The 20,176-nt window shown below is 36.7% G+C and overlaps 1 protein-coding gene across 3 annotated transcripts in view; it reads right to left on the minus strand.

Moving 5' to 3' along the window:
- The window catches only part of LOC118276042 (protein TANC2), a 310,683-nt gene that overhangs the window by 239,432 nt on the left and 51,075 nt on the right, over positions 1-20,176 (minus strand). For all 3 annotated transcript variants that reach the window (XM_050707485.1, XM_050707484.1, XM_050707486.1), the window contains one exon: positions 12,809-12,836. The gene's annotated coding sequence lies outside the window, so the exon portion shown is untranslated. The remainder of the gene's footprint in view (positions 1-12,808; positions 12,837-20,176) is intronic.

Raw genomic sequence — 20,176 nt, forward strand, 5'->3', positions numbered from 1 at the left:
ATGGCTGTTTTAGAAGACTCCGCTCTTTCACAACAGGATATGCATAAAAAACTTCCATGAATACAATATATTGTTTATTCTAATTTACTTACTCTAGTTTAGTTTCAAAATTTAATATCAGCAATGTAATCAAAGGTAAGTATGTAGTGTAACATTTGTTTATACCGTGGAAAAAAGAGGTGCATTGTTTTTGAATTACGTTGATCGACAAACTTTGCTATGATCAGCATTTTTGTCATCTGTTTAGATGACATTATCTTTACTTAGGACACATCCACTGTTGAACCAAGGCCTCTTTTCTTCGAGAGGGTTCGCCATAATGCCAATCCATAGCAGGGCAGCAGCTTGTTGTCCATACTTCTACGATTGGTCACAGCATTAGGAAATACTTTTCTACTAAAAAACACAATACTATATATCGACATCGACAAAAATGAATACAAAGTCCATCTCTACTTCTAAGATTGTGAGGCATACCATGATTTAGATATTCCGTCAGCTATTTCCGGAATTATTTCGGTCCTCGCAAACTTGCCTGTTATTATTAGCCTCTGTTGCTATTATGCCAAAGATAAGGGGTTTCCTACTAAATAAAGTAATAGAACGTTTTGTTGTACGAGGTTTCTATGGGAAGGAAAAAATAGCTATTTATTTGTTTGAGAGTTGATTGGCTTGTTTAGTTGATTTATTTTCCGGGTCAAAGTTTCTTAGTTTAGGCGTTCGTACGGAATTTTGCGCCTGGTGGCCAATTTCAACTATTGCATGGTTGGACACGTATGGGATCCTTTCATTTTAGTTCTTGAAGCTTCAGTCAAGGATGTTGTGAATCTAGGTTACACATCACATGACATCAACAAGCCTATTAGTGGCCATTGCTGATTAAAGCTCTTCTTGCATTGAGCAAGCGTGGTAATTAATGCTTAACATTAATCACCACGCTTGCTCAATGCGCGTTAGCGATTTCGAACTTATATTAAGAAATTCTAAGCTGAGGATTCCCTATAAAGTACAATATATCACTTGGAAAGTGACATTGGTATTTGCTGTTGGTAGGTTACGAACCCGCACTCTCATGCGTGAGTAACCGACATCAACCTCCGGCCACCACAACGTATGTATTTTGTACAATCAAGCATTTTTAGTTTAAAATCTAAGTAACAACATGGCATTTAAATTTTATTCTATTTCTTTACTTTGTTATTGTATAATTGTTTTTCTAATCTTTTTCTCTCTTACTTATCATTCATAAAAGTTCTTAGACAATAGTTTTATATACACTACAGTAAAGCCAAAATATTAGAAAAAAAGAATCAGGATCTCTCCTCAATTTCCCGAAACATGTAATGCTGTGTTTGTTTAGTTATATCCTAAAATTACACATCACCCTATTTCAGGCCCGATCTCAGATTTAAATGTAAAAATTCTTTGGAAATGTTTATTTAAGAAAATTGGTAGAGCGGCTTAGTGTGTGGTTGTAATAGGAAATTATTTGTGTTGATAAGTCGCGGCTTCCGATGTGGATACTACCATTGGTTTCTTTTTAAATATTTTTCATAGAATATTATTTTTTGAGCTCTAGGTTGAAAATAACAATAGTAACTTCCAGATCCTAATTTACTGGCTCAATTATCTTGTTACTTTTTTTTGAGGGGGGATAACCATCCAATGATTTCTCCCGCCTTGGGCGAGACGAGAGGGAGTGTCAGACTCTTATTGACTAAAAACTACCCTGTTCCTACTCCTGCTTTTCTAGCCGAAGCCCCGGTAAACCCGCTAGGTAGTCCGCAGCTCCGGATTAGGCATCAGCCCTACTGGGCCCCATCTGTGGTGGTCTGATGGCTCTTTGAGGCGCTAGGTAGTCCGCAGCATTTTTACTCTCGTGCTTAAAACTCACAATTCTTTCACTGTCACTGATAAAAAAGTTATTAAACACCCTTAGTAGGGGAGTTGGAATTGATTCGACATAGTAATGCCCCCGACAGTCTCTCCATCACGCTCGTAGCCATCTTCGCATAATTTCCTCGGATGCTGCTCGAATAAATAACATCAAAATCAACTTTCGTCTTGGAAAATCTCGGGCGATGTAAAAATTAACTCGTTTTTTGTAGTACCAGGCGCTATATTGCGTTTTATTTTTGTTCAATATTTTATTGGATTTTGTTTCGTATGTTTTTTTTCATGGGTGTTTAGTGTTGTCTATTTGGTAAGTTTTAATAAATAGAAAACAAAATGTGTTAAATAGAAAAAGGTATGTATTAAAAATTATTTATTTATTTAAGTTACATGGAGAACTTACAGCTAAAAGAAAACAGATTAGAAACAGAAAGTTGGACTGTTAGCCGATAACAAGCCTCACTCACTCACTTATAAAAATAGTTAGTAATTATAGCTAGTTTTACCATAAACCTACTTTATGTATAAGCGAATTTCTATCGTACAAACTAGAATGTCTAATCTATAAACGTACCGTACATCTGCTTCCAATTTAAAACTAATACAAGGCATTAGTGTGTACCTACTCGTACTACAAAACAATAAGGCCCAACTGTGAAGAATATTTCATGGTAAAATCATCAAGCCACATAAGTCTACGGCGAATTTTGCTTTAATATGTTTCTAATATTTATGGCATGCTTCATTATTCACAGCGGGGGGAGGTGATAAATCGAGAAAAATTCCAACAATAGAATTCTCATCTGTCAAACTGGTTTGTTACAAAAGGATTATTGGCGAGCGTTGTGGAAAGTTCTTTTGCTACAATTACGTGTGATCGCAATTTGAAACTTCAGTTGATGATGACAAAATTACATTTGGAATGTCAAAGAATGGGCATTGGCTTAAAGTAGGAAAAATACAGTCATTTTGTTCTTTGTAATATGAAAGAAAAGTGTATGTAAAATGTTCTTAGTCACATATTATTTTATCGTCGTGGAAAGTAATCCTAGCTCCATCAATAAATCAAACTTAGTACGGAATTCTCGAGCAGAATCTAGACAAAATGGCGATGGCATCCAGACCTCTATCAATACACGTAATAGCGGTGATTCCACTGGCACTCGGCTTACTGCAAAACTGTCAACCGGGCGACGACAGAAAATCCTTGGCTGGAATTTTTCCGAACTTTCCGATTCTTTTGAAATACGGGTTTTTTTATTTTTTATTTTTTTTTGTTACCTCAACAACATTCCGGGCGCCTTAACTTAAGCGTTCGAAGTTCAGACGTGGAAATCGAATCCTCGATAATCTGACGATGGTTCTTTTTTAAATTTTCTTCTTTTTTCTTGAAGCCAGTTTTTAAAAGTTGTTTCGACTCGGATTACGTTGAACCTTTTTTGATGTTTAATGTTTATAAGAGAAGCGTTGAGATTTAGATAATAAACTTGGGGGCTTTTTAAAAGATGGATTTTCAACATTTATTTATGCTTTAATAGTTATTTGGGATCGTGAAGTTTAGGTGGTTATCACCTTTTTGAAAGTGCTTAGGTTTTCTGATCGGAAATTACTTTCGCACTTTTATTTGGTACAGAGTCGGTAATAAAGGTTTCAAATATGGAAGTGGCATGCTTCGGCACGAATGTGCCGGCTCGACCGGAGTGATACCACGGTCTCACAGAAAACCGACGTGAAACAACGCTTGCGTTATGTTTCGTTGTCTGATTGAGGTTACTGGAGGAACAATTGCCCCCTTTTCCAATCTTCCCAATCCCCGATTCCCCAATAAACCTTAAATTCCTAATCCCCAAAAGTCCGGCAACGCACTTGTAACACCTCTGGGGTTTCAGGTATCCATGGGCGGCGGCGATTGCTTACCATTAGGTGATCTGTCTGATATTTCTCCATTTACTCTACACATCCATCTTTTTCTATTAATTTTCAAATATAAATTAAAACAGTATTCCAAAATCTCCTTCCAATTCCTATGGGTAATAATTACGTAGTACTAAAGGCAAAGATATATCGTTTTAGTAAGTTTTACAAAGTTTAATGGACCAATTAAACATTTAGAATATGTATATGAACTTTATGAACTTCAGAGTAATAGCTAGGCATGCGTATCGAATGGAATAGAGTGGAAACTGCAACTCAATTAGGAGCAAATTCCTTGAGGAGTAGAGTTTCCTCAATAGTGTGTTTTACTCGTGTACGTTAGTGCTTACAATTATTTTGAGCTAGGTCGGTAATATTATGTAGGAGTCCTGATTTACACTGAATGTGGTGTAGTTAGTTCTATTTGGTTTTGAGTTCATATTTCAATGATTTATTTGTATCTATTGTGTAGTTGGTTATTGACACATTAAATTATTTTGATGCAAATGAGCGAAAAAGTGAATTAAAAAGCGTAATAAAAAGTAACTTTACAAGATCGAATGTTACGAGGTATTTATTTAACGCGCTTTTATTAGCTTGTATTAAAAAACGTTGCCCCACATTAGGATTTTCTCCTGTGTCGTGGGTGTGTTTACAAACATACAATTTCACATTAAACCCAGATCCAGAACTGGAATCTGTGTATTACACAAAGAGTTGTTCCGTGCGGGAATCGAACCCACGACACATTGCACGGCAGTCAGTTGTCCAGCCCCTGCGCCAAATGTGCAGTCAAGCCAAGTTATTGTACTTTGGGTGAATTTAATTATTAAAGCTATGTCTACGTATTTACAAATATCAATAGAAAACAGAATTTCATCATGTTATTTAGAAATTGGACCTTGTACTACACTTTGAGTCCACTCAAAACTTACTCAACCAAACTAAACGAAACAGAACACACAAAATTAACTCGAACACAAATTAAAGGCAAGAGTTGGTATAACTTGACAAATATTCACGGTACGGTACAAATGCTGAAACATTTAACATAGACACGAAGGCCCCCAGCGAACGGATGTGCCCGTCATTTCCGTTTCGAAAATACACCAACGCAAATAACTCCGGTAATGAACTCTTAAGTTTTATTGTACTTAACGAATGGACGGCGATGATGCACGGGCGCCGGAATTTTACACATTCTACTGTTTAATTGATGTCGTATGTCATGAGGATGAATTCATCTATACTTTATTAATGTGTTATTAATGCATTCTCTTCTGTAATTTGCACCTACCACTTTATCGTTATGCACCATCCAACGGTTGACTGTCAGAGAATGCCCATGGCATTAAGTCCGCCAATTTTACAGTGCAATAAAGTTTTAAATATATAAATTTAATGAATATTATGTGTAAAGCTGAGGAAATTGTTTTTTGGTTTGAACGCACTAATATCTCTACTGGTTCGGATTTGATAATTATTGTTGTGCTAAATAGTGTATTTTTCGAGGAAGGCTATATGATATTAAACATCACGCTATGATTAATAAGAGGCAAGCAGCTTGTATAACCCTGAGGGAATAGCTAACTAATAGACATGAGAGTGAAGAGGATGAAGTAAGTGGTTTTGATTTTTTTTTTGTATTAATTGCTAATTATAAAGGAGGACTCATCAGAACTAAGTCAAAGTATTTTTTTTTATTTCAAATAGACCAGTAAGGCACTTATGGACGTCAAAACAAAAATTAAAATATTAAAATTGTCTATACATATATCGGTCAGTCGTCTAGTCAAGCTATTTGCTCGTTCCAAAGTTATATAGACATCAATTTTTATTGTACTTAATGAATGGACGGCGATGATACGCGAGGCCGGAATTTTATACATTGTACCGCTTAATTGATGTGTTACTTTATATTGTTTTTATAGTAATTAACAATGAAGGGTTTGAAGTGAATAAGGATGGAGTAATTAATAGTGATGAGTGTTAAGATGATTATGTTTTTTTATTATTTTTTAGACTTTTTGACCAAAGTTAGTAACAAAGTCACATCAACAGCCTACAAGTAGGGCTGCCACTGCTGACCAAAGGCCTTTTCAAGCTTGAAGAAGGTTTAAGCTTTAATCACCACACTTGCTAAATAAGGGTTGGCGAATTCAAACTTATAATTAGAAATTACAAGCCCAAGTTTTCTCACGATGTTTTCTTTCACCGTTTGTCAGTGATGTCTAAATAATCTAAGAAAGTACATGTCATGTAGCTCGGAAAGTCACATTGGTACTTGCCGTTAGTAGGTTTCGAACCCTCATGCATGAGAAGCGGGCGTTTTAAACTTCCGACCCACCACGACATTACTTTATGTGGTACACAAAAGCAAAAGAATTTCATTTGCACTCCATCAAAACGTACAATGTCATTTCCTCTCGACCAGATGGGAAAATATATCTAATCCTGAGCATATCTATCAGCACTGCTTCGGCTTACGTCTGTGATGTTAACGCGGTTCAGTCGCGGCGGTTGTAGCGGAAACGTGGCGCGCGCGCTTCCGCCGCTTCGCTTCCGTGACGTCACCCCCGTCTGCCTGATTCGCTTCACTTGCTTTATTTACAACGTCGTGTATCTTTGGGCTATTTGTGACGCGGTTGGGAATTCTGGGATTTGATGTAGGGTTCTTTGATTTTGGCTTTTTATCTTTTTTTATTGTTAGTGGTGTTTAATTGTCCTTGGTAAAGATAAAAGTATAGTATAGCAAACACTGGTGTTGGTTATGTAGTAATCAATGTTTATCGTGTTTGCAGGAGCCAGGATATACAATGTATACCTATATTTTTATTGTTACTGGTGTTTCATTGTCCTTGGTAAAGATTATAGTGACATTCGTGTTAGTCGAGAAATATATTATATCAAACATTGCTATCGGTTAGGTATTAATTGATGTATATCGTGTTTACAGGGCTACAGTCAGTTATTTAATTAGTACTTCTGCACTACAGTACAATGGCCAGTACTTGATTAGCTAGTGCGTAGAACCACATGCGCGTCACATATCTTAGCTTCAGCTAAAATGAGGGGGTCTTTTCGGGGTTCGTTAAAAATACTAAAACAATTATTGTCTGTAGATAAAATCATCGATTCAGGTAAACAGACATGTATAATAGATGTGTGACGAACTTGATAAAAAGGTATTGAATATTTATCTAGATAACCATTTGAAGGTAAATACTACATTACGTTTGCGTACACAACGGTGTAATGGAACGCCCATTCCATATCCCGCCGGTAAGCAAACAGTTTAGTTTGTTGACGCCTAAAAATGTACAAACACACCAATTTGGACCTTACAACCCTAAACATAAGGCTATCAAACGAATTTATTTAAAGTTTAACACAGTAAATTATAAATTTGTGTTTGCAAGGCGTAAATTTTGATTTGTGCCAAACATAAATCTGTGTCGCCCAGTGGCTTTGAATTTCAGAGAAAAATTACTATTGTACCGCATTGGAGAGTGGGCAGTGAGAATGGGTATTGTAGTTATTAATATTTTGCCAGAATGGGTAGAATGGGTGGGCGTTTGGTCATACCAGGGGTGATAAATGAAAATTGAATTTATCAGCGTGTGTGTTGGACTTTTTGTCAATATTGTAAATGATCGTAGGAAGTAAGGGTTCTATTAGTTTGAATCAGATGTTTGTGTGTATTGTATTGTGTATTTCTGGGAGATGTTTCTAAATTTATCTCTTAGGTTGAAACTTTCCGGAACTGCGGAATGCCTAGTGGGTTTAGCAGGGCTCCGACTGAAAAAGTAGGAGTAGCAACGGGGTGATTTTTAGACAGTAAGAGCCTGACATTCCCTCTCGCCTCGCTCAATGCGGGAGAAGTCTTTGGATGACTTTCCCCCCTCAAAAAAATTGTTAAAACTTTGTATGACTGAAATAGAAATTTCAACATTTATAATATTACTGTGATTTATAAGATCAGATTAAGTTATACGAGTATTAAGAACAAATGGTAAGAATATATTTGCTTTGTTTTGTTTCTTTTTTTGTTTAATTCCACTCTAGAATGAAAGGTATTCATGTTTATCGCATCTTTCTGGGCATTACACACGTTGACAATTTGTTATAAAATTTGAAACCCCCTGGCTATGCTTTCCTGATGAATGGTGGTGATAAATTCTAATAAAACCCGTTACTGTGTTTTGAGAGAATGCCGATATTGCCTTTGTTGAATAGGAGAGGGTTATTTTTATAGTCAGTCAGGGAGTGATAAGCTAATAGTAGATACTTAGAAACATTCAACAAATGAAATATAAAATATCTAAATATTTTGATATCATGATCATCATCATCACATACATCAGAGATTTGAACCAAAACTGAATTTTTTATGGTATAAGCCGGTAAACATGCATAAGGATAACTGATGATAAGCAATACAGCTTTTGGGGATCAAAAAATTGAGCAGTTGTTGGGAAATCGGAGATTAGGGCAATTACAATTGGGCTTCCGGTAACCTTAAACATAACGCAAGCGTTGTTTCACATCGGTTTTCTGTACGGCCATTATACTCCGGTTAGCCCACTTATTCATGCCGAAGTATGGCTCTCCTACATTTATTATTTTTCACTGACGTCAAAAATAAATACTATTTACTACTATTACCTCTAAACCAAAATCTGAGATCGCTGTGGTGGGCGTGTATTTCTCTCCGAACCGAACTCTCGCCGAGTTCCACAACTCCCTGAGGGAGTTGGTCGCCGTCGTCGTCGGGTTCCGTTCCCTCCCCAAACTTGTCCTCGGGGACTTCAATAAAAAGGCATTGAATATTTATCTAGATAAGAATTTGAAGGTAAATACTGAACCGGGGTTACGTTTGCGGATACAGGGCGAATCGGTGGTGGACATATCGTTCGCCAGCCCCGCTCTGTCACCTCGTGTCGTTGACTGGCGCGTTATGGAGGAGGTGGAGACGCGGACCAACATCCGGTTTACGTCTCCGCCGAGTCCGTTGACGCCTAGACAGGCCCCATGTGGCCCGCGTTGGGCGCTGAAACAGCTGGACCAATTTGGAAGCCGTACAATCGTGCAGGCCTGGGTGATACCACCGGACAGGCCTATCGACGAGGAAGCAAATGGCTCCAGGACGCCATGTCCAAAGTATGTGAACCCGGGTCCGGCCAAATCAGCGCAAGCGCCAGGTGTACTGGTGGTTGCAGGAGTTGGCTGCTATGCGCAGTGCTTGCGTTGCTGCCGACGCCGGTACACCATAAATCTGTGTCGCCCAGTGGCTTTGAATTTCAGTAGAAAAATTACTATTGTACCGTATTGGAGAGTGGGCAGTGAGAATGGGTATTGTAGTTGGGCTTAATATTTTGCCAGAATGGGAGAATGGGTGGGCGTTTGGTCATACCAGGGGTGATAAATGAAAATTGAATTTATCAGCGTGTGTGTTGGACTTTTTGTCAATATTGTAAATGATCGTAGGAAGTAAGGGTTCTATTAGTTTGAATCGTGTGTATTGTGTATTTCTGGGAGATGTTTCTAAATTTATCTCTTAGCTTGAAACTTTCTGGAACTGCGGACTTCCTAGTGGGTTTAGAGAGTCTTGAGAAACGGGGTGGGTTTTAGTTAGTAAGTGTCTGACACTCCTTCTCGCCTCGGTCAAGGCGGGAGTAAGTCATTGGATGGCTTTCCCCCTCAAAAAAGGTGGAAACTTTGTAAGCATGACTGAACATAGAAATTTCAACATTTATAAAATTACAGTAACATCAGATTAAATTATACTATTAACAAAATGGAAACATCTAAATATACCTGTTTTATTTTTTGGCGAGAAATTCCACTCTAGAATGGAAGGTATTCATTTTTATGGGCATCTTTCTGGGCATTACACACGATTGACAATTTGACATCAAATTTGAACACCCCTTGGCTATGCTTTCCTGATGAATGGTGGTGATAAATCGTCTCCATAAAACCCGTTACTGTGTTTTGAGAGAATGCCGATACTGCCTTTGTTAAATAGGCCAGAGGCACGTTATTTTTAGGTCAGTAGGGGAGTGATAAGCTAATAGTAGACGCGCTCGCCGGGGCGAAAGAATTATTTAACAACTGAAATATAAAATGTCCAAATATTTTGATATCATCTTTGAGGAGATGCATCAGAGATTTGAACCAAAATTGACCTATATATTTTTTTATGGCAAAACGCCGATAAACAATTGCACGGATCACCTGATGGTAACCATCGTCGCCACCCATGGAACACCTGAAACGCCAGAGGCGTTCACAAGTCCGTTGCCGGCTTTTCTGCGAAGCAGTCATGCTAAGGAGGAGGCGAGAGTTGTTGGGAAATCACGCCCCAGCCGATTTTGAAAGATTGCGAACGGGCGTAATCCGGGTAACTTCAGTCACACAACGAGCCGACACAAGCAAGAGTTGTTTCACGTCGGTTTTTTGTGAGGCCGTGGCATTACTCCGGTCGAACCGGGTCATTCTGCTGAAGCATGGCTCTCCCGCACTTATTATTATTACTGACGTCAAAAATAAATTCTATTACCTCTAAACTAAAATCATAAATTTTACTTATGTAACAAATAACAATAATATAATTATAATAATTACCAGCATTATCATAATCATTTCCATACAAATAAATCATTTTTACAACCAAAATTTTTCAACGCAAGGTACTTCAAAATTAAATCTAATCCCGTCCCGAACAAGGTTCGAATTCAAATTGGCTGATGAATGACAATTGCGAACAAAAAAACTGGTCGCCTACAAATATGAGGACAATATTTTAATCCGACGCGACTGAGGCAGGAGTTAAACCGCTTTATGTTTTTCATAAAAAAAGCTTTAAGTTGGGTTCAGACGCGTATAGTGGACAGTTTACATTAAGGGATGATGACTAATTTTTGATTTAATGTACGTCTTTTTATTGAATTGCATTCTGAAGTTGGTTTAGTGATATATCTATACGTACATTATTTGCAAAGAGTTCTGAAACTTTATTTTAATCCTAAAAATTGCCTTTGACATTAATTTTAGGGTCTTCGAAGCTATGCTATGAAGATGTAATAGCAAAGCTGTGTAACTATGTAACCATTTTCACTGATACTAAGATATGTAGATATGCGAGGAAGATACGCTGCTCAAGTGTGCGATGTATCAATAGCAGGGAAGCCATCCATAGCACGCATACATAACACGCATCCATAGAACTCATCTTTCCATACAAAAAACATAGCTAGGCTTAGTCCGTTTCCACCAGAGCTTAACTATACCAATGAATATGATTGGTGTAAGCCAAACCTAAATAGCCAGTTTTAACCCAAATAGCCAAACCTAAAATAGGCACAATTGTAGCTAAATTCTCTTATTTTCATTCCTACCAAAAATGTGCCTCCAATTGAGCCACACATGTTTGGGACCACAAAAATTCAACCTCACTAACACTCTCTAATTCCACCAGAAGCAAGCATTCATTTAAATTTTGAACGTAATTCCTGAACTCATTCCATTTACACCACAAAGAATCCACATTACAATGCTTTTTGGTTTTTAATTTTACGTTTGAGAAGATCCGATTCAACTGTGGACCGTGGATTCAGGAAACAAATAAAAAAAAGATATTACTTTTTTTATTTTATTGCGTGACGTAAATAGATTTCATTTTTCATTTTATTCTTTTTCGTTAAAAACAGTTTAATATATTGATAGGCGTTTGTTGAGTGATTTTTGTATTTTTAAGTGAAAAAATTCACTGATCGAATAAATATAGAATATTTGTGTTACTTTATAAATGCAACTATATTTTACGTTCGTTTTGTGGATGGTTGGTTTTTATGTATGCAGGTTGTGTACGCAAATTCTATGGTATCTATGGTAATAACAGAAATTTTATACAAAATACATCTACTTCATTCCTTCTTCAAGTTTTAAAAAGTTCAAGCTAATTCTAGTAAAGGTTAGAGACTTATATCCAGTGTTTGGAAAGAAGCAAAGTTTTGTACTGATAAAAATTATTACTAGTAACACAATATGCACTCTCTACGAGTTCCTTTGCAGAACTCAAATAGTCCACTTTCCGTTCCTTCAACCAGACTCACAAGATTACTAACAATCAGCTTCATTTCTTGAAATTTCAACTTTATTGTCTAAAGCAAAGCATTGGAAATGTGTTTGCCATTTCAATCGCAAAGAAAACAGAACAATGTTGGTGTATTGTGCTTTGAACCATTTAAGCTGATTGAGGGAAATTGGCTACGTTAAATGCTACTCGATTAGAAGACGGTTGTAAGGCAATCTCTAATTATGAGAGGGCGGTTAAGTCACTCAACTGGGTTATAATGTTTACCAGGTGAAAGTAACTTCCTTGACTATAATTTAACATACATTATATTTTATTTGTGTACGATACATTGCGTAATCGTCTAACACATTACCTAAACTTATTGTAAGACATGAACTGGTATTTATAATAAATATTGAAGAATCTTTCATTCCACTGAATGCACGTTGGTGTTCCTCAAGGACCGCATCTGGGTCCAAATCAAAAATTAATGCACAAGACAAGTTTCAAATAAGAGATTATAGCGAAAAATATATAAACTATAGTTTTATATACACTTCTGTACATAAAAATGGATACTGGAATACAATAACCCTATCTCGGTTCAAGTTTCACAACTAATAACACAAAGTGCGCGGGGTAAACGATGGAGCACTCCCTCTGGACTCCAGTGCGATATCGACCGGTTTGCTCGTATTGTTTTATAGTTTTATGGCATAAACTATATTACGCAATGTATGTATACAGAAAATATTTTATTATAATGTTCCAGTACAAAAATGGTTTCGGTTTCCTGGGAGTTCTATTTATTTTTCGTATCATATTGTTATGTTTTCGATTTGAAATCTTATATGTGGTGAGATGGCTCAATTCTTAATAGTGGTCCAATCAATATAAGTTGCTAAAAAAAGTTTTACTTACGTTTATTTGTGGAACCGAAGTATGGGATCTGTAAATAAGAAAGCAAACAATTAATTGTCATTGCAAGAGAGGTTTACTCAAGAATTCGTTATAAAGTGACACGAAGTTTGCATTTTTTAGGTTTTAGAAAATTGTATTAAAACCTGCAAAAATACAAATACAAAACCTGCCTCTTTGGTTTGAGCCTAAGCTCAAGCTCAGAGTATTCATTTCTGTAGTTTAAAGGCAGAAAAATATTACATTGCGCATCAGAGCCTGAATGATCGAAGGCGCCACTACCAATCAATTTTCAATATTTTGGGTAACAACAAACAAAGCCTAAAATTTGACCAATTCATGGTGATGATTGGACATACACAATATCTCTGCAAGTCAACAAACCGTGATATTTATGTTAAATCACAAACAGTCACGTTCTAGAATCGAAACCGTCACACGTTCAGCAGTTCAAATGCTCAGTCATCGCACTAACCATGTCATTAACCCACCATTAGACAAATTCAACAGCGAACAGCATCAAATGGAATTGCGCTAACGCCCACGTTTACGTTCGTGCACAATGAACAAACGTACGAAACTAATTTCATTACTTGTATCGATGTAGTCTGTTACTTTAAGTTGATTTCGTTTGGTGTTGTGAAAAGTGGGTGTCTTATTTGAGTTTCACGGATGTAAAAGATGTAGAATAACACATTGTTTTAAATAGAGAACCTCCTTGTACAAAGTCAGTTAAAACATTTCCTGATCCAGCTAAACAAAATATATTGTGAACTATGTTTGCCTCGTTCTGAGGATCACGACAAAGTAATAAAATGACAGTTTTAATACCTACAAAAAAAAAAAACAAATAAATATAATTTAGCGTGCGCAGACGCGCAGTCGCTGTTCATGATGAAGAGTCCCTCTGTGACTCGAAACTAGTAGAGCTTTTCTCCATTAAACCGTGATTTTTAGGTAATTTAGTATGACTCACGATAGTTATTATAAAAATATAATTTATGTTCATCGTCTGCTCTAACCGTATAGCCCAAACACACTGGCTCACAGTGTACTATTTAACAACGAACGTGTAAAGTCATCAGTACAAGCTTGCGCACTTATCGCGATTGAGATCAACTCAATGAACGTAAATTCAAAACGTGCGCTTTGTAGTTCTTTTCCTTTTGTATCTGTAGATACTAGGTATTGAGTATCATTGAGGATTAGCTGAAGATAAAGCCATGCGTAAATAGGAGATAGAACTTTAGAGATGCGTCAAATAAGATTGGAGAGTGCAGGTTTGAAGTTTGAAGTTTTTTTTATGGAATAGGGGGCAAACGAGTTGATGTTTCACCCGCTGGTCAGCGATCAGTGCCGCCCATGGACACTCGCAACACTAAAGGAGTCACAGGTGCGTTGCCAGTCTTTTAAAAAGGAATAAGTACGCTCTTTTATTAAAGGTTTTTTTTATATAATAATACCTGCCTGGCTTAAATGTAAAGTTGAAAAATAACGTGGAATGCATATCTTTATTTATATAGAACGCAATTTCAATTTTTCATTTTTATCGAGACTCGGAGCAACTCAGAATTTATTATTAAGACACTTAACCTTCGTTCAACCTAGAGATCAAACGTAAGTACTTAGATGTCACATTTGCGATTCAAACAATGTGGCAATGATTCTCTTCAAAATGGAGCACTAACTTAATTTACATTTACTCTCATTTACCACTCATAACCTGTATGCTAATTTATGCCTTTTGCCTTTGCCATATATCAACCAAAGCCTACACTTGAAGCAAAGAGCCACTCAAATCAGATTACCTACTTATCACTTTTCGCTAACTTTTCAGGAAGGGTGAGATTCGCATATCACAATTTATAACTTTGTCATTATGAATAATTTATAGCCAGCAGCTTCGCAAGTAAGCATGGTTATTAGGTTTTCCTGACACGTAGCACACGTTGATAGTCAGGGCCGTATCAAGAGTTTTATAGGCTGGTTTTGGTAAGTTCAAGAGAGAGTGTGTTCGGCAGAAAAGTTTGTTGTGTTTGTGTTAAAGTTGTACTTAGTAAAAGAAGTGTTCATTATACCATCTTCGGTTTTCTATAGTTAAGTATTTGATTTATAGAAATACGGTTTTCAGAACAAGAATAAGACAGATAAGAAACAAAGACATCAATTTCAAGATAAATGACGCAATAATAATAATTTTGTGAAAAAAAGTATCAATAAATTGAATTCAATTTGCAACTTGTATTGTGGAAAATTGCTATATTATATTTTCATTTTAACCTAAATACTTTTTGTAGCACAGCCAATTGTAATTGAAATGTACATTTATATTGGTATTGATACAAAAGTTACTTTTACGATTTTCAATATGAAATACATAAAAGTAATTTTAATAATCTGTGTGACAGGGTTTCTTACTGCCGCACTCAGAGTCATTTAATCGTTACTTAACCCAGTCCTTAGCAATTGTTTTCGGAACAAAATAGTTACTAAGGAATAGTTTAAGTAATCATTAAATGTCTCTGAGTGCGACAGTTAGTGCAGATACCGGTCCCCCACAAAGGTTAAATCATAAACCAATACCTAGTGTAAGCTACGTATGTGTGTGACATCTTTGTGGAAGAGAAATAAATTACATTTTATATAATTCTAAATCCATCCCTGCCTATGATTTATGTGCCGTTTAGAGTAGGTAGGAATATTTTGATTGCCTAATCTTAATTCTTATTGATTTCCGTTTATGGCTGTATTACGAATTTACTTTAATGGATTTTTTATTGGATAAAAAATTCAATGAAAACGATTACTGAATTAAGATTGATATCAAGGTTTGGAATTGTAGTAGAACAATTGGCTACAATTATAATATAATGTAGTATATTGGTTTTATGTGTTGTCTCATGGACATATTTAGGAGTATCTTGAAGTAAGATTACTTTATTGTACTCGCAATGCGTTCGACTGCGCACTCGACGCGGTGGCTGAGCAATTGGCTGTCGTGCAACTAGTAGCAAGTTAGGTTTTCGATTCCCGCTCAGAGCAACTCTTTGTGTGATGCACAAATTGTCGCGTCCGCGTGTCATGTGTATGTGAAATTGTATGTTATTAAACGCACTTACCGCACTTACAACACATGAGCATGTCTTAGTATGTAGAAGGGTACTTTTTAAATGCTGCGAAAAATATGAGAAACAACTAATTTTTCATCTTAACAAAAACTTCTAAAAGTACATTTTCTAACAAAAAGTATAATTCACAAAACATTATCAACGCACAATCCTAATTTATTCGCGTAAAAACCTTAGAGATCTGCCTACACCAGCCGGCGCCAAGAGAACGATTTGTTTTCTCTGTCTAATGTAAAATAGATTAAGTTAATAAATGAGAAAATAATAGCTAAAAATACACAAGGCGTGAAAAATTATGTGATATTAATGGGTTGGGATGTAAGGGGTTGGAATCAGAGTGAAAGGGTACTTTTCCACCAGAGATGTGCTATGCTACGTTGCTGTAGATGCGTTTGGCTTCCACCAATCATATTCATTGGTAGACATATGTACCTTAACACTGGTGGAAAGGAACTCAGCTAAGCTATCTTTTTATATGGAAAGATGTGTGCTATGGATGCGTATTCGAGATGCGTATCTTTCTCGCACAGCTTCATAGCACATCTGTGTTGAAAAAGCACCCTAAGACGTATGAAAGTAGTCCATATGAAACGCAAACATAGTAGACCTAGGTCTACTATGTTTGCGTTTCATATGGACTACGCAAATATAAACCACGCTGTTACTAGTAACTGTAACAGCGTGGTTTTTATTTTTTGGATAAATCGGTAAACGAGCAGTCGGATCAGCTGATGGTAAGCAATCGTCGCCCATGGATACCCAAAACGCCTGAAGCGAAAAATATCCACGAAATAACGTTACGTAGACGTATTTCTTTGAACTGTACGATTTCTCGGAAAGTTTTTACTGAAGTTAGGAAAGATCACAATACATCAATTTTTTGCGGCGTTTTCCTTGAATCCATACGAATATTTGTATAAGTATACAAAGAAGAAAATAGATGAAGCCCTGAAAAGTCTACCAAACCTTCTTACCGAGAAATTACTTTGAACCTACTTATGGTATCTAGCAGATTTAAATCTACTTTATTATTAAACTACTTAAGACTAAAGAGTCTAAAGCTTTTAAGATTTTTCTTAGAAAAAGTGTGGGAGAGCCATGCTTCGACACGAATAGACCTCCTCGACCGGAGTGATACCACAGCCTCACAGAAAACCGACGTGAAACGAGCTTACGTTGTGTGAGTGAGGTTACTGGAAACTAATCAATCAATCCTTCCCAATATTCCTAATCCCGATTCCGCAACAATACCTAATATCCTAACCCCCAAAAGGCCGGCAACGCACCTGTAACGCCTCTGATGTTTCGGGTGTGCCCATGGGCGGCGGCGATTGCTTACCATCAGGTGATCCGTTTGCTCGTTAACCGGCTAATTACATAAAAAATCTATAATATTATTGAATTCAAAAATTTTAATATCAATTCAGACTCTATCACGAACACTTCTGTCTACCCCTTGATCAAATAGTAAACGTTCCATTACGATACGTGTCACCAGAACATGCTTTAATATAAATGCCTAACAACACTACATATACTCGTTTTAGTTCTATACAAACATACGCTGTCAATCGCAAGAATTATTCCATTATTTCCATCAATATTGGAAATATTCCGTACAATTCAAGAACATACTTACTTACATAACCTCACGCCTGTCTCCAATGAGAGTAGGCAGAGACAATGGAACGCCAATTCAAGAAATGTCAGGATATTTAAGGATATGAAGCTTATTTCAATAGTAATTACGAGTAATTGAGTGTTTTCAACCACAAAACAGCAAAACATAAACTCCTTGATAATAAATGTAGTATACAAGTACAATATTTAGTGTCTGTTGTTTTCCTCTAGAAAATAATTGTTTTTATATTATTATAACCATCGTGAGACATAATTTAATTATTATATTTCTCGACTTACTCACAAAACTCTTTGACGAGGAACTCGATTGGTTCAAGCCATACTAGAGGCTCATATTTATGAGTGGCATTCCACGGCAATTGTCAAAGTGATCGTATGTAGATCTGGATACTGGTTTGGGAGGCTGTGGCGAGCTTGTCCCAAAAAAAACTGTCAAAGTCGAAAATAGAAAATATTGATAAACTCAACCCTAACATCCGAGCTGATCCATCAAACCAACGCGAAATACACACACTTTGTACAGAGCCTCGATCCATTCCATCGCAAATGATCCCTATCCTCTCACTAACATAAAAAGCAGTCAAGCAGTCGCCAAGGGCATTCGGAAACCTAACACTCAACGACTGATTACTCAGGACTTTTTGTTTTATTCAAGTGACCTACATTCATGTATTATGTTGTAGTTTTGGTCGTGGTCCCATAAGGGAAGGGCTCGAAATCTAGCAAGTACAAATGTTTTGATTATTTTTTTTAAACAGATTTTTTTAGTAAAAGAAACGTTGGCCCTTATATAAACGTAGCCCCTAAGGATTTTCTCCTGTATCGTGGGTGTGATTACAAACATACAATTTCACAGGCACATGACAACCAGACCCGAAACAACAATTTATGGATCACATAAAGAGTTGCTCCGTGCGGGAATCGAACCCGCTACATGTTGCGCAGCAGTCAGTTGCCTAGCCACAGCAGCACTGCAACCGTGCAGTCAAATGTACTTTCTAAGACTTTTTAAACACCAGTGGATTGTAAGGAAACCCGGGCTTATAATTTCTAATGAATGCAACAAGTAAGGTATACAGAAGTGCAAATTACGGCACATAATGCCGCTATGTAATCTACACCCCCTTTTTACCATTTGTGTTATAAGTCCCATGTAATAGGGGGTGAGCCTGTTGCCATATACTGGGCACAATTCCAGATTCCTTGCTACAATTGAGAAATTTTCGAAAATCCGAAAAATAGCTCTATAATACTTTGGCTGACCCGGAAACCGAACCCGAGAGAAACTGTCTCGACCATCGAGGCAGTTTCTAATCATAAGTTTGAATTTATCAAACCCGCCTTGAATAAACGTGGTGATTAATGTTCAAACCATTCTCCGTGTGAGAAGAGGCTTTTGTTCAGCAGTGGGCACTTATAGGCTGTTGATCTGAAGGGATGTGTGACCTAGATTTACAATGTCCTTGACTGACGCTTCAAGAACTAGGATGAAGGGATCCCATACGTTTACATAAATGATGGGAAATGTATGTGACCCGTCAAATGAGGGTGTTAAGTCACGAAGGGACCTCTCATGTAGCTCATTTGTTGAAGGTCCTCACTGACGTAAAGCTAGGCAGGAGATATTATTTAGTTTGATGGATTGGGTTCAGTATAAGTCAGATTGTTTTTGTTTTGCGGTTTTTCCTTATTTAGTAAGACAGGTAGTGTGGTAGATGGAATTTTATACCAAATATTAAGTATCGTTCAAATTATATTTCGTTGTGACTACTAGATGGCAAATTAACTAAAAATAACGGTTTATTGTAGTCAATTAACGGAGAAAAGCTGTATTCGTTTTGAACTAGTAGGCTGCGTGACGTCGCCGCGTCTGCACACGCTGCTCATGATGAAAAGTCCGCCTGTGACTCGAAATTAGTTGAGCTTTTTCCATTAATGTAAGTGAGTAAACCATGATTTTTAGTTAATTTAGCTTGTCTTACGATAGTTATAATAAAAATATACTAGATGCCAGTTTTATTTAAATACTAGTCCAGTTGTTTCACTGGGCTGACCGCCATCAATGCATTAAACCCAACATAATATCTTATTGATATTCTTTAGAAAACTAATTTTAAAATCTAAAAATATTATAGAAGATATTCGATTCAATCCAAAGCTAAGCTATAAGCAGTCCATTGTGTGATAAATTAAGAGGAAGCCCGCTCGATCGTCGATATCTCATAACTAGGTCAAACTTTATTGAAATTGAATAAACAAAATTACGTTTTTAATAAAAATGGAAGAAAAATTCTTTATTTCTATTGAAAACGTGACGCAAGGAGTATTTCACTGAGTTTCACTTGGTTATAACCTGGGTGTCTTCAAGGCCCGAGTGAATAGGTTGCTTATGGGCAGACGTGTTCTATCGTAGGCCGCATCATCACTTACCACCAGGCGAGATGGCGGCCAAACGTCGACCCATCAAATATATTATTGCATTTTCAAACATTTAGGAAATATAAAACGTTTATAACAGAGAATGGGTTTAAAATAAAAAAAAGTAAGTACTTTTTTGTGCTTGTTATTGTTTGTATAAATGACCTGCTATCTAAGTAGATAG

The sequence above is a fragment of the Spodoptera frugiperda genome, chromosome 31, assembly GCF_023101765.2.
Source record: "Spodoptera frugiperda isolate SF20-4 chromosome 31, AGI-APGP_CSIRO_Sfru_2.0, whole genome shotgun sequence".
NCBI lineage: Eukaryota > Metazoa > Arthropoda > Insecta > Lepidoptera > Noctuidae > Spodoptera > Spodoptera frugiperda.